Below are 27257 nucleotides of genomic sequence, written 5' to 3' on the forward strand. Positions count from 1 at the left end.
CTCTAAAAGAGTTGAAGAATGTACTCATTTTCATAACATTTTATAAAAACTAGTGAGTAAATTTTTGGCAATTATTTTATTTGACATGTGAGTGCTATTTGCTTTTGGATTTAGAATTCCCTGTTGGGAAAGTAATTTAGGTTATCTTGCTGTGAATATAATATTAAAATGCATAGACAAACTGTAAATTCCCTTTTCCTTAATTTTCTTTTCTTTTTCCTTTTTTTTTTTTTTTTTTGAGATACAGTCTTGCTTTGTCACCCAGGCTGGAATGCAGTGGCACGATCTGGGCTCACTGCAAACCTCTTACCTCCCAGGTTCAAGCAATTCTTCTGCCTCAGCCTCCTGAGTAGCTGGGATTACAGGTGTGCACCACCCCACCTGGATCATCTTTGTATTTTTAGTAGAGACAGGATTTGCCATGTTGGCCAGGCTGGTCTTGAACTCCTGACTTCAAGTGATCCACCCGCCTTAGTCTCCCAAAGTGTTGAGATTACAGGTGTGAACCACTGTGCCTGGCTCCTTTCCCTTAATTTTCTGAAAGAAAAATTCACATACAGCCATGTGAATTGACTGGACTGTCAAATTTAAATAGTGGATTTTTTTGGTCTTTATACTGCATGTTTGAGAAATAAAAATAAGGCATTTTCTCTGTGGATGCAAAGAACTCTGTACTTGACCCAGCTTCCTTTTTCTCTTGCCTGCATTTTTTATGTGCTTCACCAGCTTGGTTAGTCATAATAAGGCTCAGTATCTCTGCCATTCCCAGTGTTTTGCAATTTTTTTTTAATTTGGAATTTTGTGGATAGAAATTAACAGAATTGCTTAATAGGGAATGATGTTGTTTTCTTTACGGAAATAATTTGAGGCACCTGTTTTGGGTTCTTTGAAAGTAATATTACGAGTTTATTATGGATATTGGGAAAGAGGATGTAGAAATAAACCTTTGCTTATAGTATGAAGCTGTGATAATCTGCCCCATCTTTGTCTAATTCAGTTTTAACTTCTGTCCTTAACTTGTTTCTCTCCTTACCGACTCAGTTGTCAGTGAAGATTTATCTATCAGGAGATGGGAATGGAGTATTTTGGATATACTTCAAGTTTTGAATGATACCTCTTAGAATACATATGATGTTTTAATAGTGAAGTACACTAATCACAAAATGCAGTCTGATTTAACTTGATTTTGTAGTACTTTGCTTCTAAGTTTAGACACATTATAGAAATTCACGAAAATTTCAGTCATATTTATGGCCACAGTTATGCATTCCCAAAGGAAGTCAGTTGCATTCCTAAATGTAGTGTGTTGCATGCACTACTGAGCATAATGGGAAAAGAAAAGTGCTATAAAAAGCTAAGTACCAAGTAACTAGCTAGAAAAAGCTTTTAATGGGAGAGCTGGCATGGTCATTAATCTGGTAGAATAGTATTTGAGGAAATGGTTGCATATGTTAAGCAGCAGTTTCTTTTGGTTATTGAAAACCAAATAGGAAATTCAGAATTAATACTTACATGCTTTCTGGAGCTTAATTTGAGAATTAGAGTGGGAGACTTAGTTCTAATGCAAACTATAGAAGAATGACCTTGGGTAAGTTTGTTGTCTGATTAGTAAAGTGAGTGGTAGAGTTGGATAATCCAGTTAGCATTAGGCCCATGCCTTAAATATGCTTCTTATCCTCTCACAGTCAAAAAGGATTTTTACCTTGGTATAGTCTGATTGCTGCAACACTCCTCCAATTACTGAATGTATAATAGTTTGCTATAGACTACTTCGCAGTGGCTTTCAAACCTTTTTGAGACCCATTCTAAGAACATTTACATTGTGACCCAGTATATGCACACCCAAAAAAATGAAAGTTTCACAGAGTAGTTTCCTTACTAGCAATGAGCTGTTTTTTGTTTTATTTCCTTAACAACAACAACAAAAACTGTTAACCATCATTTTCTTAGGGTTGTACTACTGTCCAGTGAGTACATAGTGAGGGCAGCACTGCTAACACGTACACAACATGCCTCCATCATCTAGAACTTTAGTACAATTTTTGGAAAAATGAAAACTGCTTTTCCACGGAGGGGGGAAACTTTACTGTCCACTCTTTGAAAAACATTGTATTTAGAGTAGAAACTTGAAGTTAGATCCTTTTAACCACTTACTTAAATCAAACGGTAAGTTATTGAGAGCTATTTGCCATAAAATGAAAAGATAGTGGCTATATTAATTTTAGCTCTTGCCATTGTTCATTAATAATAACATAAGTTCTGAACACTGTATTCCTTCTTAGGAACAAATGATTATGATTTTGTATAACAGCTGAAGTTAGGTGCATGTAAAGTTTTATAATTGCTGATCTTCAATGTAGATAATTAAATGATGTTTTATTTTTGCTTTTTATTTAGTCTCTTATTGATAGGCACAATATTGTACCTATAACACAAACCAGTGGCACTGAAAATCTTCAGAACCTTTTTGGATTTGAGTTTTTGACAGATAGTTTGTGGAGACTACAGATTTAATTTTAAAGTATAAATGTGCTCTTTAAAAAAATGGGCTTTATGCTTTGTGTTCTAATAATTGAGATAACTCTTGTTTTTTTGAGAACTTGTATGAAAATTCCCAGTCTTCTCTAGTTCTGTCAGATTTCTTTGTTTTCCCTCCCCAGTAGTTGAGTTCTCATAGGATTTGTGTCTTATTTTTAAAATCTAATGATTAAAGTGAAGTTTTCTGGCAATATTAATATTTTTGTAAATCTGGATATCCTACTTACTTAACTTCTAAGCCTTTTTCTTCATCTGAAAATGACAGTTTTGTGTACTTGGCTGGATTATTTTAAATAGCAACAAAAAATGTGGAAGACTCATATTACAGTTTGAAGTTTCATATATTTTATTTTTTAAATTTTTATTTATTTATTTATTTTGAGACAGAGTTTTGCTCTTGTTGCCCAGGCTGGAGTCCAGTGGTGGTGTTTCAGCTCACTGCAACCTCTACCTCCTGGGTTCAAGCAATTCTCCTGCCTTAGCCTCCTGAGTAGCTGGGGTTGTAGGCATGTGCGTGCCACCATGCCCGGCTAATTTTGTATTTTTAGTAGAGATGGGTTCCTCCATGTTGGTCAGGCTGGTCTTTAATTCCCAACCTCAGGTGATCCACTGGCCTCAGCTTCACAAAGTGCTGGGATTATAGGCGTAAGCCACTGTGCCTGGCCTGAAGTTTTATATAATTTAAATCATTGTCATAGACTGACTTTGGAAAGTAACTGCTGAGATTTTTGGTCTAAAGTGACCCTGAAAGTTCATGACCTAAGTATAATTTTAGTAGACCTGAATGTGAATGTTACATTTTGAGAGAAAATAGTGTAGAAGTAGTTACATTGCTGGCTGACTGATATAGCAAGTCCATAACATGCCACTTAGTTGTCCTGTAGTACATCTTATTTAGTTCTCTTGGTAACTACATAGTATGTTGTTATTCCTATTTTATAGTTGAGAAAACCAAGGGAACTATTTGATAGAATAATGTTTCTGAAATCAGAGATCCAGTCTTAGAAGGCTTAGTTGAATAACACTGGATATATCTGGTGTTCCTAAGTCTGTGAAATTAATGAGAAATTTGAAATCTAATTGAAATCCAAGGATAAAGTTGTAATAAGAGACTCCATCTTAAGTGTATCTCTGATAGGTTAAGTAGATTTCTAAAAAAAGTCCTAATTCAGCACTATTCAATAGAAACATAATGTGTATCTCATATGTAGTTTAAATTTTCTTTTCTTTTCTTTTCTTTTTTTTTTTTTTGAGACAGAGTGTTGCTCTGTCACCCAGGCTGAAGCACACTGGTGCAATCTCTGCTCACTGCAACCTCCACCTCCCAGGTTTAAGTGATTCTTCTGCCTTAGCCTCCCAAGCAGCTAGGGGTACAGGCATGCACCACCATGCCTGGCTAAGTTTTGTATTTTTATAGAGACAGGGTTTTACCATGTTGGCTGAGTTGGTCTCGAACTCCTGACCTCAAGTGATCTGCCCGCCTTGGCCTCCCAAAGTACTGGGATTACAGACGTGAGCCACTGTGCCCAACCTAGTTTAAATTTTTTACTCAAGCCTGTAATCCCAGCACTTTGGGAGGCCAAGGCGGGTGGATCACGAGGTCAAGAGATTGAGACCATCCTGGTCAACATGGTGAAACCCCGTCTCTACTAAAAATACAAAAAATTAGCTGGGCATGGTGGCACGTGCCTGTAATCTCAGCTACAGGAGGCTGAGGCAGGAGAATTGCCTGAACCCAGGAGGCGGAGGTTGCGGTGAGCCGAGATCATGCCATTGCACTCCGGCCTGGGTAACAAGAGCAAAACTCCATCTCAGAAAAAAAAAAAAAAATTTTTAGTAGCCACATTTAAAAAACAGGTGGAATTTGGCCGGGCGCCGTGGCTCAAGCCTGTAATCCCAGCACTTTGGGAGGCCGAGGCAGGTGGATCACGAGGTCAAGAAATAGAGACCATCCTGGTCAACATGGTGAAACCCCGTCTCTACTAAAAATACAAAAAATTAGCTGGGCATGGTGGCGCGTGCCTGTAATCCCAGCTACTCAGGAGGCTGAGGCAGGAGAATTGCCTGAACCCTGGAGGCGGAGGTTGCAGTGAGCCGAGATCGCGCCATTGCACTCCAGCCTGGGTAATAAGAGCGAAACTCTGCCTAAAACAACAACAACAACAACAACAAAAAAAAAACAGGTGGAATTAATTTGATAAGATATTTCATATAATCCAGTATATCTAAACATTGTTTCTTTTTTTTTCTGAGACACAGTCTTGCTCTGTCACCCAGACTGGAGTGCAGTAAGCAGTACACAATCATGGCTCACTGCAGCTTTGAACTACTGGGCTTAAGCAATCCTCTGGCCTCAGCCTTCTGAGTAGCTGGGACTACAAGCATGTACCACCACACCATGCTAATATTTAAATTTTTTTGTAGAGATGGGGGTCTCACTATGTTACCCATGCTGCTCTTGAACTCCTGGCCTCAAGTGATCCTCCTGCCTCGGCCTGCTGGGATTGTTAACATGAGCCACTGTGCCTGACCTAAACATCATTTCAGCATATAATCAGTGTGAAAATTATAAAAATACTTTATATTCTTTTCTATTACATCTAAAAAATCTGCTGTGTGTTTTACACTTAACATATCTCAGTTCACACTAGCAACATTTCAGTGAAGTATCAGTAACCATACTTGGGGCTGGGCATGGTGACATACACGTTCCTATAATCCCAGCACTTTGGGAGACCAAGGTGGGAGGATTGCTTGAACCCGGGAGTTTGAGACCAGGTTAGGCAACAAACCGAGATGCCATCTCCACCAAAAACATATACAAAATTATCCAGGCACAGTGGCATGTGCCTATAGTCTCAGCTACTTGAGCTGAGGAGTTTGAGACCACAGTGAGCTATGATTGTGCCTCTGTACTCCAAACTGGGCATCAGAGATTCTTATCTCTAAAGAAATTGTATTTTATTTATTTATTTAAAGCCCAGATGTGTGAATCTTGAAGGAATTTTTTTTTTTTAAGTTTTTTTGTTTTGTTTTGAGATGGAGTCTTGCTCTTTTGCCCAGGCCGGAGTACAGTGGTGCAGTCTCAGCCCCGCCGAGTTCCAGTGATTCTCCTCTCAGCCTCCTGGGTAACTAGGATTACAGGCACTTGCCACTACTGCCAGTTAATTTTTGCATTTTTATTAGAGACAGGGTTTCACCATGTTGGCCAGGCTGGACTTGAATTCCTGACCTCAGGTGATCTGCCCTGCCTTGGCCTCCCAAAATCTGGGATTACAGGCATAAGCCACCACGCCTGGCAGAAGGAATTATTTTGCATTTAATCATAGCCAAAAGGCTGAGAAGCAATAGGAATTTTTTTTTAATTGGCTACTATTACTGGACAGCTCAATTTCTGAATGCCAAGTACCTTTTGTTAAACTATTCTTCAGCAACCTTTCCCTACCATCTCAAGAAGTTGGTGATAAAAATTATCAATAGTGAATTATCAGTAGTTGCTGGCGTAGATGATCTGTTTCTGAGTTCTCTTCCCCAGTTACAAGTTGCAGAAAATGTATTCATTGTAAAAGTTTTTATTATGAAAGTATTCATACTCTCTCATTATGCAGAGTTTGAAAAATCCGGAAATAGAAAAAGTACCTATGTTTCCTAGTACTGGCAACATTTTAGTGAGTTTTCACCTGGTTTATTGTCTGCCTAGATTTTTCTTACAGTTTTTAAATTTTTACCTTTCATGTGATTGTGTCTTATAATGTATGTTAGCATTTAATATGAATATTTTTGTTGGCATTTCTTGTTTTTATTTTTAAAAATAGCATTTAGGTATAATTGGCATTAAAAATGCCCATATTTTAAAAGTTCAAATTTAATAAGTTTGACACACACACACATATCCTTGAAACCATTGCCACAGTCAATACCACAGTCAAGATATTTATTAATATTTTCCTGAAGTCTTTACTCCCAGTTGTGGACATCTGTCACTACGTTAAAACTCAGATGTTCTTCTTTTTTGGAGATAACCTCTCTTAAACTTCTAAACTTCACCAATTTGTACTGGTTGCATTCTAGGTTGATGCTCAGGTCGGGGATCTTCCTTCATTCTCATTTTGGAGATTCTTCTTATATCTAGCAGATTTTTTATCCTGCTTCCAGAATCCCATTTCTTTCTCTTTCTTGGTCTCCTCATTTGTGAAAGTATAGCTTCATAACTCTTTGAGAAAGATCATTTGGGAGATAACTATATTTTTGAGACCTTTCATGTCTGAAAATATCTTTCTTCATCTTCCTTTCCCTCTCATCTTTATCTTCCTTTCCCTCTCATCTTTAATAGGTAGTTTGGATCACATTGGAAATAATTTATTTCAGAATTTTAAAGGCATGCATTGTTTTCTTCTAGCTGCTGGTATTGCTGTTAAAGTTTGTGGCCAGTAGGATTCTCTGTTTCCTGTAACCTATTTTTTTCCCCTCTGGAAGTTTTTAGGTTTTTTTTTTTTTTTTTTTTTTTTTTGTCTTGTCCTCAGCGTTTTAAAATTTCAGCGATGTGCCTTAGTATGGGTCTCTTTTTCCCATTGTGGCTTTTTGTCTAGAAACTCACTGGCCATCAATTCTGAAAATTTACCTTCTACTCATTTCATTTCTTGCCCTCTGTTTTTTTATGTTGCCCCTTCTAGAACTCCTGTTACATATATGTTAGTTTTCTCAGATGAATGATCTAATATCCGTATCATTTTTCCCCCCAAAGACGGAGTCTTGCTCTGTTGCCTAGAGCTAGAATGCAGTGGCATGATCTCAGCTCACTGTAACCTCTGTCTCCTGGGTTCAAGCAATTCTCCTGCCTCAGCCTCCCAAGTAGCTGGGATTACAGGCATGCGCCACCATGCTCTAGGTCTAATTTTTCTTTTTATTATTATTATTTTTTGAGACAATTTCACTCTTGTTACCCAGGCTGGAGTGCAATGGTGTGATCTCGGCTCACTGCAACCTCTGTCTCCCGGATTGAAGTGATTCTCCTGCCTCAGCCTCTCAAGTAGCTGGTATTACAGGCATGGGCCACCACATCCGGCTAATTTTGTATTTTTAATAGAGATGGAGTTTCTCCATGTTGGTCAGGCTAGTCTCAAACTCCTGACCTCAGGTGATCCACCCACCTCAGCCTCCAAAAGTGCTGGGATTACAGGTGTGAGCCACTGCACCTGGCCGCTTATCTTTCTTTTTATGTCATTTTAATTTTGATGTGTTTCTTATAAATAAATAATGTTTAGCTAGTCTTTTCTTTAAAGCCTGTTACACAGGTTTCTTGTAATAGAGAACTTTAACATATTTACATTTATAGTAATAATTGATATGTTTGGAGTTGGTCGTCTTCTTGCTTTCTATTTTATGTAATTTTCAAACACCTAACAGATTTTAAATCTGTGATGAAACCTAACGTTTTAGTACTAGTTACTAGTTTTCTGCTTTTTAAAAATAACATCATTTCTCTACTTTCATAGTTGGTATCATGGAATGGCAAAGCACAGACTCTAGAACAAGGCAGCTTGTGTTTACATCTTGGCTTGGCTTTGCCACTTTTTGATTGTAATCCTCTTGTGCCTGTATTTCTTTTTCTTCTTTTTTTTTTTTCTTGGTTAAAGTAGAGACAGGGTCTCACTGTTGCTGATCTGGAACTCCTGGGCTCAAGTGTTCCTCCTGCCTCCCAAAGTGCTAGGATTTCAGGCATGAGCCACCAAGCCCAACTTCATTTCTCCATCCTTAAAGAGAAGATATTAATACTACCTACTTCACTAGAGATGTTGTTGAGTTTAAATGTGTTAGTATATGTAAAGCACCAGAATAGGGTGTGGAAGTCAGTAAATGTTAGCTATTGTTATTCAGTGTCAGTTATTAACAAAAGCTTGAAACCATAGTTTTCCGGGGTTGCTGTGTTTAATGCTTGCCTGGTTCTTAACCCATATCTGCTTTCTGTGTGTTTAAAAGCATCTTTATTTTTTGTGTAAGTTGTGTTTCATTATTCTTACACACTTTAATGTATGTAGGCTACTCTGTTGTAAAGACTTCGTCTGTCTTCTGCTGGGTCGAGGACCTCTGCATTTCCACTCTTTCTCCATCTCAGAACAGGTACAACAAAAAAAAGTTAAAAACCTGGATGTTGTTATGGATAGCTGGATGCTTTAGTTACATTTTGCATGCGTGCACACGTGTGTGTGTAATTTTAGTGTGAAAAATGGTTATCAGGTTTCTTCAAGGCAACAAAACCATTAGGAGATTTTGTATATAACAGATACTATATTTCATTTCAAGGAATTGGCTTACTTGGTTGTTGGGGCTGGCAAGTCTGAAATTTGTCTTCTGGTTGAGCTGGCCGTTAGATTGGGAACTCTAGGACAGCAGCTGATACTTCAGTCTTTAGCTAGGATTTCTCAGGAAATCTCAGTTTACTGCCTTGCAAGTGATTAGATGAGACCCACTCACATAATTGAAGGTAGTCTTCTTTACAAAAAGTCAGCTGATTGTAGGTTTAACCACATCTACAAAAATGCCTTTATAGCAACACCTAGATTAGTGTTTGATAGACTGAGTACTGTAGCAAAATTGAAAACATAAAACTAACCATCATAGATGGGTATATTGGTTCATGATACATTGTCCTTCACATCAGCTTCTCGAAATTAAGAAAAGCTACTATGTGTAATACTATATGGAAATTAAACATTGCCCAGATTTTTATAAAATATAATTTATAGTTATACTCTGCTAACATGAGGTCAACTTATGCACTAATGGTTCATATTTCTAAAAGTTTGTGAGTTGTTTGTTGACTTAAGTGAAAAAGGCCCGTAATGCCAATACTAGAAACGATTGTTGACAGAATCACCAGCAAAAGCTGATACCCAGGCAGTGTATCTGAAATATATTACATATGGAAGACATACTCAAAAATGAAAGTGAGCAATGTTAAACACTGTACATTTATTTGGTGCCAGTAACGTTAATAGTTTAGACTTTAACCTTTGCTTATAACTGTTTTTGTGGGAGGTTTATTAGTCGATTCTCAAATATGAAGGCCACATGCTTCCTTCAGTTGAGGCATAATAATGACAGAACATACTGAAGCTACATTACATTTTTATTGGTGAAATCAGGAGTAAAGGAAAGGGTAGAAACTAGAACTGATGTAGATTGGGAAGTAGAAAGATGAGATTCTTAGCCCATAATTTTGAGAAAAAGTAGTTTTTTGTTGATGGCACCAACAGAGCTTCTGATTTATGATAAAGAATCATAAATTTGGTAGAAGTTATAGTTTCAAGTACAAAACCCTATTGATTTTCCATTCTAGTTCTTCAGTGAGAAGCATTAACACTGTATGTATAGGTAGATAAGATTAAAGAATAAAGTAAAGGACATAGAATTCTTTGCGCTTAAAATGAAAGAATAACTTTTACGTAGTATAGTGTGGTATTGTACTAATAAATGGTACATCCTACTAGTGATAAAATTTAGATTTTGTCCCCAGTTCTATTACCCGTATACCTGTATTATTAGTCCTTTGTTCTCTGTTCAGTGTCCCTGTAAAAACTGTGTAGTTATCCTTTTTTTTTTTGAGACAGTCTCGCTCTGTCACTCAGACTGGAATGCACTGATACACACTGCAGCCTTGAACTCCTAGGCTCAAGCAGTCCTCCCACTGAGTAGCTGGGACTACAGGTGTGTGCCACCATACACCTGGCTAATTTTTTTAAAAAACGTTTCTAGGCTGGGCGCAGTGGCTGACGCCTGTAATCGAAGCACTTTGGGAGGCTGAGGCAAATGGATCACAAGGTCAGGAGTTTAAGACCAGCCTGGCCAACATGGTGAAACCTCATCTCTACTAAAAATACAAAAATTAGCTGGGTGTGGTGGTTTGTCCCTGTAATCCCAGCTACTCAGGAGACTGAGGCAGGAGAATCGCTTTAACCTGCAAGGCAGAGGTTGTAGTGAGGTGAGATTGTGCCGTTGCACTCCAACTTGGGTGACAGAGCAAGACTCGGTTTCAAAACAAAACAAAATAAACATTTCTAGAGATAGGGTCTCACTGTGTTGCCCAGGCTGCTCTTGAACTTCTGACTTAACTTAGTTAAGTCTTTCAGTCATCCAGCATTTTTTAGCCTCAACTCCTCTTCCCACCATACACACATACATTAGCACAGTTATTCAAGGAACATGTATTTAGGATGTATACTCTGATTTTAGATACTGCAGGGATCCAGAGGCTATTCTCTGCCTTTGAGTTGCAAATAATCTTTGTTAAAATGGAGTGAGAAAAGTTCAGTAATAGAAATATTTTCTGTGATACTTGTTTTAAGTGTCTTCTGACAGCAGAGTTTTTAGGATATTTTTATAATTTTTCATAGACAGTAAGGCAGTGCCAGACAGATTGATTCAGTTATGTCATCAAATGTCTCTCTGCCATTCTCGGCATGTATTTTAGGCTAATGCCCCTTATGTTCCTATTTTCAGCCATCACATGCATCCTGGACAGCATTCAGCAGCAGAAGAAGCAGTTTCTTTTATAGTGCCTCATATCTCACTGGTCAGAGTTATGGGTCACATGCCCATGTCTAGATCAAGTACTGGAAATGGAACTTCCATGATTGTGTTTGGCCAATTATGACTTTCTCGATTGGAGGTGGGGCCTGCCTTTCTTCTAGTACAGGATAGGTACTTAAACCAAATAAGGGATTACAGTTAGCAAGGAAGAGGGGGTTTGGGAATGACCAGTGGTAGACTGCCAACAGTGCCTGCTACTTAACTCAGTCTTGGAGTTAAGTAGGGAGGTAAGTTAAGAAGGGAGATAGGGAGGTAAGATACTTAACACAGTCTAGCAGGTTGGGGCTATAGTAGAATAGAAGGAAGCAACTTTTTGGAGAAAGTGATTTCTTTTTATTTTTTCATGTTTTTATTTTTTATTAATTAAAATATTTTTTTGACTTAAAGATGGAGTCTTGCTATGTTGACCAAGCTGGTCTCAAACTCCTGACCTCAAGCCATCCTGTCATTTCTGCCTCCCAAAATGGTGGGATTACTGGCATGAGTCACCACGCCTAGCCTGAAGAAATGGAGATTGTTAGGGAGAAAGATTTTTCCTTATCCTTCAGAGCCCTTAGTTGTCTATGGGTATTGTTGCTTGCTCGCTTGCTTGCTTGATTTTTTGAGACGGAGTTTTGCTCCTGTTGCCCAGGCTGTCATGCAGTGGTGCGATCTCGGCTCACCGCAACCTCTGCCTGCCAGGTTCTCCAAGTAGCTGGGATTACAGGCATGAGCCACTATGTCTGGCTAATTTTGTATTTTTAGTAGAGATGGGGTTTCTCCACGTTGGTCAGGTTGGTCTCGAACTCCTGAGCTCAAGTGATCCACCTGCTTCTGCCTCCCAAAGTGCTGGGATTACAGGCCTGAGCCACTGCACCCAACTGGGCTGCTTGTTTTGATTTTTAAGAATAGCGAACATACTTAACAATTCCCAAGGAATCTGTCTTGACTTGTGTATGTTTGTGTAAAAGCTACATTGTGGACTTTTTGAAAAAGAACATGTAATAACCAGTTTAGTTGAATGCAACATGCTCTGTGAGATTAAGGGCTTATGAAAAACTGCAAATCACAGTTAATTTTAAAAAGACAAAAATCTTTTGATGTCTCATATCTTAGTGTTACTAGGAGTTTATAGCTTATTATTTTGTTTAGTGTTTACTCCGTCCTACCTTCCTTTTTTTTTTCTTTCCTTCCTTTCCTTTCTTTTTCTTTTTGAAGGGAACTTAAGTATATCTTTTGGTTCTTTCTGCCTGATCTCTTCCTCTTAATTTTAGAGATGAAGATATGGAAGTCCAAAAAGGATTTACTTGATCATTTGACTAGGAAAGCCAGGTGTAGTCAGGTCTTTTAGGGAAATGAATTATAGATATAGTGAAAAAAAATAAGGGAAATGTGCTATTTTTAGATTCTAGAGACAATTCCCTTAAGATCTTCTAAACTCAAGACAGCTTGATATTTGAAAAAGGGGGTATAAAACTTTTTTTTAAGGGTTGGCAAATTGTAGTAAATATTGTGGATGTCATAATACCAAAATATATAGTAATTAAGTAACATAATTAGAATAGAAATCTAGAAATGTCAGTAACAGAATTTTACTGTTTCTCTTTCTCATACCACACACACACACACACACACACACACTCTCTCTCTCTCTCACACACACTTAAAATTATGAACATATAATAAAGGACCTTCTTATTAACTAAGAGAAAAAGAGATAATTACTACATGAATAGAGAGGTCTATCTGGAAATTTTCATGTATGTGCACAAACTTTCAGTGATAACAGAGTGCTGTTATAAATAATGGTCATAAAATACAGTTATAAATTATATAATATATGTGAAATTTTTTTGTACAGCATGGTTCTTAATTTATCTGAAATATAGAACTGTGCTTTTCTTTAATACCATTCTCTTCTAGCTCATACTTGACCCAAAAGTTGCTTCGAGACAGCTTTTTTTTTTAAAAAAAATTACATTTCTTATTGCATTTCATATCTAGCCTGCCACCCTAAGATGGAAAGCCATTTTAGTTCATCAGGTATTTATTAATGATTTCACTTTGTGAAGGATATTGAAGAGGGCAGATAAAATTGTCGTTTACGGCTTACTTACCACAGGATATTGTGTTTAAAATATATGTTGTTAATATAATTGATGCCCTTTCTTGTTAATTTTTTTTTATCTCTAATCTTAAATTGGGAGAGGATTTTTCTTCTTAGCCTTTTTATTTTTATACATATGGTGATCCAAGAGTCATGTATTAGCTCAGGTTTAGAACACATCATAATGCCACTACCTTCACTTCCAGGCTCCAATTGGAAATAGCAGTTTTATTCTATCCAGGTCCTGTCAGAGAGTACATAACAGAGGAGGGGAATTACAGGATTTCCCGGTACACCAAACTGCTGGTAGGCCTCAATACAGGAACTTTTAAATTATCTTAATTATACCTAAACATTGCTACACCCCTACCCTAGCCCCACAAAAGTGAGAGAGCTTGTCAAGGCAAAGTTTTTTGAAGGAAGAAGTTAGCCATATGAAATGGGAGAGGGAAAAAAATGTATATTGTAAGCTGAGGAAGAGCATAGGTCTAAAGGTGAGAGAGAGCTTCTCACAGAACAACAGTAGTGTATGTATTAGTTCTGATTAATAAATGTTTCTATTTTTGTGATAGTGTTTGTTTTTTTTTAAATTTAAGATGGAGTCTTGCTCTGTCACTTAGGCTGGAGTGCAGTGGTGTAATCTTGGCTCACAGTGAGCCAAGATTACACCACTGCACTCTGGCTTCAAGTGATTCTCCCTGCCTCAGCCTCCCAAGTAGCTGGGAATACAGGCATATGCCACCACACCTGGCTAAGTTTTTGGATTTTTAGTAGAAATGGTCTTTTACCATGTTGGCCAGGCTGGTCTGGAATTCCTTACCTCGTGATCCACCTGCCTCAGCCTCCCAAAGTGATGGGATTACAGGTGTGAGCCATTGCACCCAGCCAATACTGTTGTTCTTGTAAGGAAAAAACTTACAAAGAGGAATATATTTACATTGTTTTGTTTAAGAGTAAAGCCATATAAAAAATTTACAGAAGAATCTGAAAGTTCCTTCTTGACCCTAACCTCCTTTACTCACTTGCCCAGAGGCAACCATATTATTTGAATATGTTTCCAATTTTTCATGCTTTTACACAAATATATGCTGACATTAAAAAAAAATTATGTAAACATATTCTATGTTTTGTTTTTTTTTTCCACTTTAACTCTAATTTATGGAGTTCTTATTAGGTGTAGTGAATGTAGAACAAGAGACACAAGTTGGATTTAAATATCTTTAAGCTTCTGTTTTCTTCATGTGTAAAATGAGGGTAATAGCATATATCTTTTAGGGTTATTACAAGGTTTAAATGAGACTACAGATGGACTCTTCAGTGTGGCAACGAAATGTGGGTAAACTAACATACAGTAGCCGGTATTATTAATAAGCTTCTATCAACATTCCAACATACTTCTAAACAGTCCAACATACTTCTATATGATCCTCCTGTACCTAAGAAATAAACTTAAAGCAATAGAGCACAATCAGCCAGCCATTTAAATTTAGAGAGTAACATCTTCATGTGGCCTAGTAAAAATTACTGTTACCAAATAATAGGCTTTTTATGATGAATGAATCAGACCTTTTTCTCTGTGGTTTTTCAAATCATTGAGATAACTAATTCTTAGCTGTTTTATGGATGAACTTTGTAAAGTAGAGCTTACCAAAGTTGGATGACTAGAAAAGTCTATAAAGTTAAAAAGGAGAAAACGTGTTGGTTCTCCTAATTGATGTACATTAAAACAAGGAGACCACCTAAAGAGCTAGATAGTAAATTTAGGTCAAAAATAATGATAGTATTTCTTTTTTCAGTGGGTAGTAAACATTGGAAATAATTATTCCAAATAGAGAGGTTGATAACAGTTTTCAAAAGGATCAGGATAATAGAGGTTTATATTAGGTGACAATATGGTTTTAGAACTCTCTCTCCTACTTTTTCCTAAATGAAGTGGGCCATTTCTTCTCACTATATATATATGTTCTTGTCTGGCCTTGAGACAGAACACTGGATTAGAAGCACTATAGTTTGACTAAATATGGCAGTTCTTAAATCTGTATGATGATAGTTTGCATTATTTTTGCATTTTGCATTTTTATAAACGGCTTTATTGAGATAATTTACATACTATATCATTCACTTGGTTAAAATGTACAATTCAATGATTGAAAAATATATTCAGAATTGTGCAAACATCACAATACTAAATTTTAGAACATTTTAATCACCTCCTCCAAAAAAAAAAAAAAATTTCTCCTCAACTCCTCCAGCTGTGTGGCTAACCACTAACCTACTTTGTCTCTAGATCTGCCTGTTCTGGACATTTTATATAAGTGGAACCATATAATATGTGGTCTCTTGTGATTGAATTTTTTCACTTAGTATAGTCTTTTAATATCCATCCATGTTGTAGCATGGATCAGCACTTAATTTTTATGGTTGGGTAATATTTGATTGTATGGAGATACCATTGTATTTATTCATCAGTTGATTGACATTTGTGTTGTTTCCAGTTTTGGGTTATTATGAATAATGCTGCTATAAACATTCACTTATAAGGTTTCATATTAACATATACTTTAATTTCTCTTGACCAGATACTAAAGAGTGAAATTGCTGAGTCATATGGTAACTCTGTTGAACCTTTTAAGGAACTGCCAACCTGTTTTTCAAAGTGGCTGTTCCATTTTACATTCTCTCCAGCAGTGAATGAGGGTTCCAATTTCTCTACATCCTCTTCTGCGCTAATAAGATTAAGGATAATGTTAGCTGTGGGGTTTTCCTAGATGCCATTTATCTGATTGAAGATGTTCCTTTCTTCTACTTGGTTGAATGGTTGAATTTTTCTTTTTTTAATGAAAGGGTGTTGGATTTTGTTCGGTGCTTTTTCTATGTCTATGGAGATAGTCGTATGGGTTTGTACTCTTATGGGGTGTACTACACTGATTTTTGGGTGTTACTCCTTGCATTCCTGGGATAAATCCCATGTGGCCATGGGAAATAATTGTTTTTAGTTGCTGCTGGATTTGCTTGTATTTTGGTGAGGATTTTTGTGTTTGTATTCATAAGGAATATTGTTCTTTTAAAATATTTATTCACTTACTAGAGACAGTCTTGCTCTGTCATCTAGGCTGGAGTGCAGTGGTATAGTTATGGCTCAACTGAACTCAAGCAATCCTCCCACCTCAGTCTTCCAAGTAGCTAAGACTATGGGGATGTATCATCATGCTTGGCTAATTTTTTTTTTTTTTTTTTAATTTTTCTAGAGATAGGGTCCTGCTGTGTTGCCCAAGCTGGTCTTTCTCTAACCTCAAGCAATCCTCCTGCCTTGGCCTCCTGAAAAGCTAGAATTACAGTCATGAGCCACCATGCCTGGCCAAGATACTGTTTTTTAGTTTTCTTGAGATGTCTCTATCTGGTGCTGGTGTTAGGTTAATACTGGCCTCATAGAATTCCTCTTATATTTTTTGGAATAATTTGAAGAATTGATGTCAATTATTTAAGTGTTTTATAGAACTCATCAGTGAAGTGATCTGGGCCTGGGCTTTTCATTGTGGAAAGTTTGTTAAATTACTAATTGAGTCTCCTTTCTTATTATAGGTCTATTCAGATTTTCTTTTTTTTTTCTTGAGTCGGTTTCTGTTACGATTTGACTCTGTGTCCCCACGCAAGTCTCACCTTGAATTATAATAATCTCCATATGTCAAGGGCAGGGCCAGCTGGAGATAATTAAATCATGGGAGCAGTTTCCTCCATGCTGTTCTCATGATAGTGAATAGGTCTCACAAGATCTGATGGTTTGATAAAGGGTAACTTTCACTTGGCTCTCATTCTCTGCCTGTTGCCATTGATGTAAGACATGACTTGCTCCTCCTCATCTTTTGCCATGATTCTGAGGCCTCATGGAACTGTGAGTCCAGGTAAACTTTTTTCTTTCATAAGTTATCCAGTCTTGAGTATGTCTTTATCAGCAGCATGGAAACCAGCTAATATGGTTTCTATAGTTCGTGTCTTTCTAGGAATTTCTTCCCATTTTATCTAGATCATCTACTCTCTTGCTCTTCAGTTTCTTGAAGTATGCCCATTATAATAGGCCATGTAAATATGGCCTTTACTGATACTGTTGCTTACTGTTTTCTCTTTGTTCCTTTAAAGAAAAAAAATTTTATGCCTTAAGGTTGATTTAACATTTCTCTTTTTATCCATTGGCTTAATAATCTTCTTTTTGAGACAGAGTCATACTTTGTCACCCAGGCTGGAATGCGCTGGTGCAAATCTCAGCAGACTGCAACCTCCATCTCCCGGATTCAAGTGACCCCCCGACCTCAGCCTCTAAAGTAGCTGGGACTACAAGTGTCCACCACCATGCCCAGCTAATTTTTTTGTATGTGTTTGTAGAGACAGGGTTTGTAGAGACCATGTTGTCCAGGCTGCTTTTGAATTCCCAAGCTCAAGTGGTCTGCCCTTCCTGGCCTCCTGAAGTATTGGAATTACAAGCATGAGCCACTGCTCCTGACCATGTATCTTATTTTTAATTTATTTTTTTTTAGTGGTTGCTCTTGTGCTTATAATATACATTTTAAATTAATCTACCTTCAAATAATATTCTACCCTTCAAGGTTAGTATAAGGACCTTGTAACAGTATATTCTCAATTCCTTTATTCAGTCCATTGTGTTACTTGTCATGTATTTTTCTGAAGTATAGGAACCAGAATAATTGTAAGGCAGAGGAGTAGGAAATACATACTTTCCTATGTTATGCAGTAAGCTTGATAACTGGAAAGGGAAAGGGGCATGAATATCTGAGAAATTCACAAAGAATATCATCAGAATTCTTAATGAAATTTGAAACCTCAGGTGATCCACCTACCTCAGCCTCCCAAAGTGCTGGGATTACAGGCATGAGCCACTGAGCCGATAGAAATCTCATTGAGGAATGATCAGTTTGGGATAACTTAAATTTCTTTGTGGCTATAGACAGATCTATTTCAAGAAGTCTCCCTGCCTAACCATTTTTCCTGCCTCTAAAAAACAAAACCAAAAAGTTCTGAGAATCATCTTAGACTTCTTCCTCCTTTATAGCTTCATTTCCCATTTCTAATCAACCACCTTGTCATTTTGATTCTCCCTTTTCTGCACTAATACATCAAAAATGATCTTCCTAAGACTAATTACACTGTTCTGTGTTCCACACCAATGCAAGCATGCTCAGTCTTATAAGATGCAAATCTGATCACATCTTTTAAGATTTTCAGTGGTGCCCTATTCTCCACAGTATAAATTTTAATCTCCTATTGTTGTGTGAAGTTCTCAAGATTTTAGTGTTTATCCAATCTTTTCTTCCTACCATCTCTTCTAAAATTATATAAAAATTCCCAGACTTTAAGATACTACACACATGCTGATTTTCATTTCCACACACACATTCTTTTTGCATTCCTGTTAGATTCATAGTCATTCAAATAAGTAAATGTTTATTTAAAGAATCCTTTCAGACAGAAATTAATCTCTTTTTTTGTCTCCTTATTGTATTTACACATTCTTATACCGATTGTGTCGTTCTTACTGTGATTAATTCTTTCAGGCTGTTGCTATTATTGTTAGATGGATATTGGGTCCAATAAAGATTGGCAGAATTTAATTAGAATTTAGTAACATTCTTCCATTTTTATGATTATTTTCTATATAAGAGAAACATCAGATTAGTGGTTTTAAATAAGTATTGTAATGTAAATTTCTTCATAATAATTTAAGTTTTATTCAAAGGTAGATTTGGGGGAACATTAGATTTTTGAATGATCATAACAATACAGCAGCAATCCTAATGATAGTATGCAAATTATCAGTATTCCGTTAGTGTCAATTTTAACTTTAGGTAATTTACCTATGCCATACTTTTATTTATTATTGCATCAGATTCAGACACTCTACTTTGTAAGATAACCGTATACCCTCACTCTCTTAAAACCACTATCTGGCTGGGCCAGGTGGCTCACACCTATAATCCCAGCACTTTGGGAGGCTGAGGCAGGCGGATCATTTGAGGTCAGGAGTTCGAGACGAGGCTGCACTCTAGCCTGGGTGCACTCTAGCCTGGGTGACAGAGTAAGACTCCATCTCAAAAAAAAAAAAAAATCACTAATCTCTGTTCTATGTATTTTACATTGTGAAGATGAGTAATATTTATATCTGCCTCTGTGTTTTAAAATGTCTAAAAGTAAAAATCAAGTATTTCTGGCTGACATTTAGCTCTAAGTTTAGTAGTTTTGGATAGAGTTCCTGTTTGTACTTCCTTGTTCTGCTTATCATTTCAATTTGCCTTGGTTTTTTTCCTTAATGCATTTTCAAAGTTTTCATTTTCCCATCCAATATATTGAATCCTCTGCATTCCTAGGGAATTCTTCAGACTTTTCTATCCTGCTAATCTGAACTTACTGCTTTCTTAGCTTGCTGCACAGCTGTCTTTTTCTTTTTCCCTTTAATCATGTTCCTCTTTTTAGTAAATTATTTAAAAATATATGAATACATATTTAAGTGTCTTGCTAGTAAGAAAATATGCATGTATAATAAACTTTGCCTCCACATATGAAAATACTTTTCCTTTAAAAAAACAATCTGGTTTTGTTTAGGATTCTGTTTATTTTATTTTCCTCCTTGACACTCCTGGTTTTTCTCCCCATCCCCTAGATATGTTTTGGTTTTGGAAACTTCCTTAATGGAATGGGTCTCCCCTCTTTAGTTTTGTTATTACTTTTTCTCTGCCATCTATTGTACCATCTGTTTTTACTTTTTCTCTACCATCTGTAGACCCTTGTAATAATGTTTTTCTGTTTTGGTAAGTGTTTCGATTCTTGGATAGTCTTCACTCCTTCATTTTTCTTATTCTCTTTTTTTTAGGGCATATATTATTTGTACATTGGAATTCTTATAATAACCTTCCCCTGTCCCCAACTGCTTGCCTGACATTTTAGCTTAACATTCTTTTTGCGAGCTTCTGTTGAATTTTTGTCGTGGTGAGCATGTCTTTTTTGAGACAGAATCTCACTGTGTTGTCCAGGCTAAAGTGCAGTGGCATGATGATTTCAGCTTACTGTAGCCTCATCCTCCTGGGCTCAAGCAATCCTCCCACCTCAGCCTCTTGAGTAGCTGAGACCTCAGGCATGCGCCACCATGTCTGTCTAATTTTTGTATCTTTTTTGATAGAGATGGGGTTTCACCCTGTTTCCCAGGCTGGTCACAAACTCTTGAGCGCAAGCAATCCACCCACCTTTCCCTCACCCACCTTGGCCTCCTAGAGTGCTGGGATTACAGGCATGAGCCACCACACCCGGCCTGCATGTCTTTCATTCTGAGATTTTCTTCTGATTTTCTCGCCCATTACCATTTTCTGTTTTTACTTTATAATACTACGGTATTTTTATGCCTTCTCTAAAGTAAAAGATTTCTTATAAAATTATAAAAATAGGTTGGGCAGAGTAGTAGCTCACGCCTTGTAATCCCAGCATTTTAGGAGGCTGAAACAGGAGGATCACTTGAGGCCAGGAATTCAGGGCCAACCTGGGCAACATAGCCAGGCCCTGTTGTTAAAAAAGTTTTTTTTTTTTTTTTTTTGAGACAGAGTCTTGCTCTGTCGCCAGGCACCTGGCTGGAGTGCAGTGGTAGGATCTTGGCCCACTGCAACCTCCGCCTCCCGGATTCAAGCAATTCTCCTGCCTCAGCCTCTTGAGTAGCTGGGACTACAGGCACACAGCACCATGCCCCCCTAATTATTGTGTTTTTAGTAGAGACGGGGTTTCACTATGTTGGCCAAGATGGTCTTGATCTCTTGACCTCGTGATCCGCCCACCTCAGCCTCCCAAAGTGCTGGGATTACAGGTGTGAGCCACCGCGCCTGGCCAAAAAAGTTTTTATTTATTGATTTTTTGAGATGGACTCGCTCTGTTTTCCAGGCTGGAGTGCAGTGGCACGATCTCAACTCACTACAACCTCCACCTCCTGGGTTCAAATGATTCTCCTGCCTCAGCCTTCTGAGTAGCTGAGATTACAGGTGCATGCCACCACACCCGGCTAATTTTTGTATTTTTAGTAGAGACACGTTTTCACCACGTTGGCTGGGCTGTTCTCAAACTGACCCCAAGTGATCTACCTGCCACAGCCTCCCAAAGTGCTAGATTACAGTGGTGAACCACTGTGCTTGGCCTACAAAAAGTTTTTAAAGAAATTTCGGTAGGCGTGGTAGTGCTCACCCATAGTCCTAGCTACTTGGGAGGCTGAGGTGGTAGGATCACTTGAGCCTGGGAGGTTAAGGCTGCAATGATCTAGGATTGGACTGCTGCACTCCAGCCTGGGCAACAGAGTTGAGACCCTGTCTCAAAAAAAAAAAAATTTTAAGTGAATATTTATTTTGACTGAAAGAAGAAATGACAACAAATTTTAAACTTAAAAGAAGTAATATAAAAAATATCACAAAATCCAGGAAAAAAAAACGAGTACCTGACACATCCTACTTTTGCTTTCCCTTCATTTTTTAGCTTCACCTTTGATCACCTTTTTATATGTCAGTGAGTTTGTAATACTTTATATACAGAAAATAAAGAGATTGTACAGCTGTCCTCTAGCATTCAGTTTTTTTGCTGTATGGGTGTCAATAATTTTTATTTTAATTGTCTGCTATAATTATTTTTTAATTTGATAAAATATATAACTTAAAATATACCACTTCAAAAAGTGTATTCTATTTCCTGAATTTTTTGTTTCCCCGGGGTAATTTCCCCTTTTTGATGGGAAGAGTATTTTATCTTTGCAAGTTCCCAAGTGTGATGATCTGTGGACCTGTTGATATTTAAGAATGAGGTTTACTATGACGCAAACTCTGTATTTAGAGTTTGTCTCTTTATTTAGAGCTCATTTCTAAGCTTGTTAATGGTCAGACTTCATTCTCAGGTGAAGAATGGTCAGGGGACCCCCAAAATAACAGATGGTAAGGGGTTTTGTTGTGGGATGTAATGGCCCTATTAGTTGTTTTGATATCTTTAGAGTAGAGCCCTAATTTCCTGCCTACCCAAGGGTAAGCAGTGGATGATCATTTTGCTGTGTGCACAGAGGGGAAGAGGCATTGATTAGTCTGTCCTACAGATTCTTCTTTTTTAAAAATCTCCTGTCTCATTTCTCCTTTACAGGATCTTTCATTGTTTTTCGAGGAAAGGCATTGGTTCCTTTCTCAGGTACACTCCAACTACATTTTAGGTTACTACTTCTTGGTCCAGAATTTCACCATTTGTATTTGCTGATGGCTCCTCTCTCATCCTCTTTTTTATTTGCATTTAATATTTTTTTCTGTAACTTTCTTGAGTTACGTTAATGGGGGCTGGAGGGAAAGCAGGTAACAGTAAAGTAAGATGTTTATATTGCCATTCTGAATTGTAAGCCCCTGCAGACTTCTTGAATTATGTTAATGGATGTTGAATCACCTTCAATATGGACGGACAAGGCTGTTCCTTGGTGTCACGTGTATAGCTCTTTGGTTGTTTGCTTAGCAGAGTTGAAAAATTGAGGAGGCAGAGGTCTATGTATATATTTGGTTCAAGATAGTATCATTAGCAACTCCCAATATAACCTTTTTTTTCTTAAAGTGCAGTGGCATGATCACACTCATTGCAGCCTCAGTCTCCTGGGGGGAGTCAAGGGATCCTCCCACCTCAGCCTCTGCGGTAGCTGGGACTACAGCCATGTGCCACCATGCCTGACTTTTGTTTTTGTTTTTGTTTTTAAAGAGACAAAATCTGGCTCTATTGCCCAAGCTGGTCTCAAACTGCTGGCCTCAAGTGGTCCTACTGCCTTGGCCTCCCAAAGTGCTGGGATTACAGGCGTGAGCCACAGCGCCCAGCCCAAATACCTGTTTTTTTGATATCAAAAATATCAGGTAAATATTAAAGCTGGTTATTAGTTTTGGCAAAATATTGTGAAAGTGGTAGACAAATGACAGAAGCTTGAGAAACATTTCCTCTAGAAAAAAGCTTGCTAGAAACTGGCAGTAGTACTGCTTTTTACACATATCACAGTTGTAATATGTGGAGGGAGTTTGACTTTCACTTGTGTTTCAGACAGTGGGGTCATGAAGACTAGGTTTGGATGATCTGTCCTTGTTCAATATCAAGTTGTATTATGATTGATATGGAAATGACTTTGAGTTATTGCTGAAGCCCTGATACTAAACAAATCTGATTTTGTTGAATCTTTTTTTTTTTCCTCTAGAAGTAAAAAAGGCAGTTTTTAAAAAAACATCCTGGCCAGGCATGGTGGCTCACATCTATAATCCCAGCATTTTGGGGGGCTGAGGCGGGCAGATCACCGGAGGTTGGGAGTTCAAGACCTGCCTGACCAACATAGAAAATCCCCCTTTCTACTAAAAATACAAAATTAGCCGAGCATGGTGGTGCATGCCTGTAATCCAGGCTACTTGGGAGGCTGAGGCAGGAGAATGGCTTGAACCCAGGAGGCGGAGGTTGTGGTAAGCTGTGATTGCACCATTGCACTCCGGCCTGGTCAACAAGAGTGAAACTCCATCTTGAAAATAAAAACCACAAACAAACAAACAAAAAACATCCTTTACTTAATTTTCAGTTTCTTCTTTGAAAACAGTTTGGAAGTGTAGGGGGTTGGAGCTGATCTCTTGTCACAGAGTTTAAAGGTTAAGACTGGGGAATTATATTTGTTTCTAAATGAAAATATTATGATTCTATGTAAACTGAAACTACAGTGTGAAGATGGGCAGTAAATGAAATATTTTTGAAGCAGCAACTGATTTTTTTTTTGTCAGATTCTGTAGCCAGCCTGGGGCCATAAATAAGTGTAGTCAGAACTAGTTTCATAAAGTTAGTTGGATACGTTTAATAAATAAGAACCTTTCTTGATAGTATTCATATTTTGAACTTGAAGAATAAGATTTAGTCAAAAATATATCCACATTCTTATGATTCAGACACATCACCAAAAAAGAAAAAGAATAAATTTGAAAAAATTAATTTGTGCATTCTTTTTTCCCTGGATTGATAAGCAGCTTCTAATAGTATGCTAATTCACAGGTTATTTTATGTAATATAAACTATAGTTAGATAAATAATGGCTACTTTGAAAATTCACTGTAAATGCTGCTGATTTGACAAAGAAATGTGTTTAATTATATGCTAAGCATGGCCTTCCCTTTTGGGGTAGAAAATTAGTTCATTTTAAAAGATTATAAAATAGCAGGATTGAGCAATGTAAGTACAAAGTAACATTTATATAAAAATCAAAGTGCAAAGCAATATAGTATGCCACTCACGAATAAGTAATATGTTGTAAAACTATAAAAATATACAATAGCATGATAAATACCATATTCTAGTCATTGGCTCTGGGGATGTGGAGAGAGGAATAGCGGTATTATTTCATAGAAAATAATCTAAAAGAAATATGGCAGAACAAGAAGTGACAAATATCAGAGGGACATATATGGGGCTTGTGTATTTCACATTTCTGTATGCTTGAAAAAGTTTATGTAAGTTTTTAATGTGTAATTACCTACTCATTATCTAACAGTGATTTTTTAAAAGTAATATGCTAAAACCAATCCATTGAGTGAAATGACAATTGGATTAAATTGTAACAATATTAATGCAGACAACTCTATTTTCTAGTTACACTTATCAAGAGGTCAGTGTTGAAGTAGAATTATTTACTTGCTTTGCAAATAAGAAAATGTAAAATTTTAAACTTTTCTCTTATTTAAGGAGCCAAGATAACCAATAGACACTGTTTTTCTCATGTATATCAAGTCCTTACCAAGTATAAGAAGTAGAACAGTATCTGTATCTTCGAACTTTTTAGTATACTTCTCTCTAGTAATATCTCTCTGCCTCCCCATACTGAATTTTACATTTCATTTTCTTGTCTTAAGTGTCAAGGGCAAGGTTCGTCAAAATCAAGTAATGTTCAGCCTTTTTGGTAGTGAAATATATATAACATAAATTTACCATTTTAACCATTTAAAAGTAACTTAAAAGCATACAATTTTGTGGCATTAAGCACATTCACAGTGTTAGGCAATTACTGTCATCCATATCCAGAATCTTTTCAGCATCCTAAACTGAAACTTTTTTTTTTTTTGGGTGACAGAGCAAGACTCTGTCACCCAGGCTGGAGTGTAATGGCGCGATCTCAGCTCACTGCAACCTCCCAGGTTGAAGCAATTCTCCTGCCTCACCCTCCCAAGTACCTGGTATTGCAGGCTCTTGCCACCATGCCCAGCTAATTTGTATATTTTTAGTAGAGATGGGGTTTGGCCAGGCTGGTCTCAAACTCCTGACCTCAAGTGATCAGTCTGCCTTAGCCTCCCAAAGTGCTGGGATTACAGGCATGAGCCACTGTGCCTGGCCCCAAACCGAAAATCTTAACTCTTAAAAACTGAGTCCTCATTGTCCCCTTTCCCTTGTCCCTGGTAACCTTTTTCTACTTTCTGTCCCTATGAATTTGCCTATTGTACCTCATATAAGTAGACTCACACATTCTTTATCTTTTTGTGTCTGGCTTATTTCACTTAGCATAATGTTCTCAAGGTTAATCTGAGTTGTACCCTGTGTCAAAATTTGATTCCTTTTAAATATTAAATAATATTCCTTTATATGCATATATTTTGTTTTCTGTTTATTTGTTGATGGACACTTGGGTCATTTTTACCCTTTGACTATTGTAAAAATGATGCTGTTAACATTGTTGTTCATGTACCTGTTGGAGTGCCTGCTTTCAGTTTCTCTGGGTATATACTTAGAAGTGAAGTTGCTGAATTTGGTAATCTGTGTTCAACTTTTTGAGGGACTATCATGCTCTTTTCCACGTTGTCTATACCATATACCATTTTACAATAATAGCAGTGCATAAGGATTTCAGTTTGTCCATATCCTTGCCAACACTTTTTTGTTTCCCTACTGGCCCCACTTTTTTTTTTTCTGAAGACAGGGCGGGTAACAGCCATTCTGATTGGTGTGAAGGGGTTACCTTATTGCTAAACATACTTTAAAGGAAAAAAGGACAGTTCTTTAATGTGACTTAAATTGTTAAAACATTGTATGTGTAAATAGAAAAATACATATACGCTTCTTGTGACTTATGATCTTACACAGCTATAAAAGCAAAACCAATTTTCAATTTAAGTGCAAATTAAAACCTGCTAAAATTAATGTTTTTGACAGTCTAAACCAAATTGTGACTGTCTTCCTTTAAATAACTTAATCTTATGTGAGAGTATCTATTTCAGTTACAAATTATAACTGCTGAAAGTTTAACTGGTAAAGGAATTCAGAGTAAATAGTTAGGGAAATTTGCTGACATCAGGACATGCCAAACTACATATAGTCAAATTAATTAACAAAATTAATGACTAATGTATCATACTTATAAATTGTCATTTAGGTTATCATTTGGTTGCTAATATGATTCAAAAAGCAAACTGCCTAATAAAGTCTTGGGTCACCTACATGAGCCACAATATACATATATTAATTTTTAATTAGTTGTCTAAGTTAGAACCCAAAATCTTTTTTTTTCTTTGAAATTTAAAGAAGAAAAACAAAATTCTTTTTGCCATCTCTGATAATATTGATAGTCCAAAATTAAGAAAATACTAACTTTTCCTTATGACTTCTTCAACAGCCTGTTTGAGCCTGTGAAATATATTCAGGAATACATATGGGAGAATAAATTACTGTGAATGGAGTAGCTGCCATAAAAATAATGTTCTTAATTTGTGTAATTATTTTCAGTTTTCAAAGTACACTTAAAATACGTTGAATTCTCAAAATAATTCTTAGCTGTTCAGGAAAGGTGGTGTTTCCATTTTACAAGCAAGGAAACTAAAATTCATGGCCGTTTCTTTAGAAATAGGAGTGCAAAAGAAGGAATAAGCATGGCATGTGACAATAATAAGAATCCTTATCTGTAGTGGGTTGTTTTTGGAAAGTATTGAGAAATAAGATGGATCTAATTAATTTTGGAATTCGGGTTTGATGTAATGGAGTATTTTCC

The 27257-nt window shown here is 37.0% G+C and overlaps 1 protein-coding gene and 1 pseudogene across 50 annotated transcripts in view; both read left to right on the forward strand.

Annotated features, from left to right (window-relative positions):
* WNK1 (WNK lysine deficient protein kinase 1) overlaps positions 1 to 27257 on the forward strand; it is a 144329-nt gene that overhangs the window by 15296 nt on the left and 101776 nt on the right. The window lies entirely within an intron of this gene.
* LOC118144699 (U4atac minor spliceosomal RNA) lies at positions 1935 to 2050 on the forward strand (annotated as a pseudogene).

This window comes from Callithrix jacchus, chromosome 9, assembly GCF_049354715.1.
Source record: "Callithrix jacchus isolate 240 chromosome 9, calJac240_pri, whole genome shotgun sequence".
In the NCBI taxonomy this organism is placed as follows: Eukaryota; Metazoa; Chordata; class Mammalia; order Primates; family Cebidae; genus Callithrix; species Callithrix jacchus.